This window comes from Piliocolobus tephrosceles, chromosome 11 (genome assembly GCF_002776525.5).
Source record: "Piliocolobus tephrosceles isolate RC106 chromosome 11, ASM277652v3, whole genome shotgun sequence".
Taxonomy (NCBI): domain Eukaryota; kingdom Metazoa; phylum Chordata; class Mammalia; order Primates; family Cercopithecidae; genus Piliocolobus; species Piliocolobus tephrosceles.
In genome coordinates this window covers 123285800-123287281 of record NC_045444.1, presented here as the reverse complement: position 1 = coordinate 123287281, position 1482 = coordinate 123285800, and the positions used below count along the sequence as shown (strand labels likewise).

Below are 1482 nucleotides of genomic sequence, written 5' to 3'. Positions count from 1 at the left end.
ATTCTCTTTCCATGGAAGGCTAGTAATTCCAAAGAAGTCAATATAACATTATCCAGTCCTTCTGTTAACATTTCGATTGCTTTCTTTGTCAGTCTTCTTGTCTCAATGGCGAAGGGTATAAACGTTTCAACAGCTGTGGAAGAAATGTTTATTACCCTCCAGTTAGGCAAAGCGATCCGTCTTCCCCAAAACAATGCTTGGGGTTAAAGACTTGCCTCCCCTTTGCAATTTAGTTTGCGCCTTTATTTCTGAGAATGACCTCAATTCAGGCAGTTGGTAAATCAAGGATCTGACTACCAGAAAACCCCCTCCTTCTTGTCCCCATGGGCAAAAAGGATGGTGTTCTGGTTTGTGGTGGTTGTTTTGGGTGTGAGTGTTGTTTGATTTTTCTGTAGAGGTTTCTCAAAGAAGCTGACTTGAGTTTTCCAGGTGCCCCGGTCTGTTATATCACTCTTAAGCGTCAAGAACAGCTCAAAACCTCGGTGCTGCTAGAGATGGCAAGTTAGGGTAGAAATCCTCCTGGTAGAAAATCCAATAGGTTCAAGTTCCTTGAGGTTCTCCCCTTTTGCCTCAATCTTCTTTACCTGTTAGTTCCTTCCAGTATGGGAAAATCCCCGGAGACACTGCAATGCCGGTGGCACCAGGAGACCCCATGTGAGGGCCATTCTCATTAGGAACAGTCAGACCCCCACGGCAATGCCACTTTCATCCCGCATGCCATGCTCAGAATCCTTCCAGGCTCCCCAGTGTCAGTGGGACAAAGTGGTAACATCAGAGTCCTCCCTGGGAAGGCACAGGTGCCTCCAGCCTAGTGTTCCCTCTCTCACCCTCCAGCGCCTCTGGTAGACACATCCTGTTCCTGGCGACCTTGGGCATCTGGGCTTTCCATGTTCTGTGCTGGCATTGGCCTCCAGTGGCCTCCCCGGCCCTGCCCTATGAACATGTCTGGCTATGACCCACACTGCAGAGCCCAGCCTCTGTCACACACTGAATGGCCCAACCACCTCAGCACACACTTTTTCTCCACCTCCCTGTGTTAATTATTATGTACTCCATAAAGGGATCTTGGAGATCGTGTAGTCTGACATCCCATTTAGTAGGCAAGAATATCGAGGCCTAAAAGGCAAAAGGAGAGTTGGTTCACATAGAACCCAAGGGTCCTGGTGTATGCTTGAGCAGCACATACACTAAAATTGGAACAATGCAGAGAAGATGAGCACGGCCCCTGCACAGGATATCATACAAATTCATGAAGCATTCCATCTTTTTATGTTTATTCCAACACTGTTCATGATAGTAAAGTCGGGAAATCAACCTAAGTATCCATTAATAGATGAGTGGATAAAGAATACGTGGGGCCGGGTGTAGCAGCTCACGCCTGTAATCCCAGCACTTTGGGAGGCCGAGGCGGGTGGATCACCTGAGGTCAGGAATTTGAGATCAGCCTGGCCAACATGGCGAAACCCTCTTTAAAGAAAATTA

At 47.7% G+C, this 1482-nt stretch overlaps 1 non-coding gene across 1 annotated transcript; it reads left to right on the top strand.

Annotated features, from left to right (window-relative positions):
• The first annotated feature begins 1167 nt into the window (after positions 1 to 1167).
• On the top strand, positions 1168 to 1269 carry LOC111553796. Its single transcript, XR_002735064.1, has one exon. It is a non-coding gene; the product is annotated as a U6 spliceosomal RNA (small nuclear RNA).
• Positions 1270 to 1482: the final 213 nt, after the last annotated feature.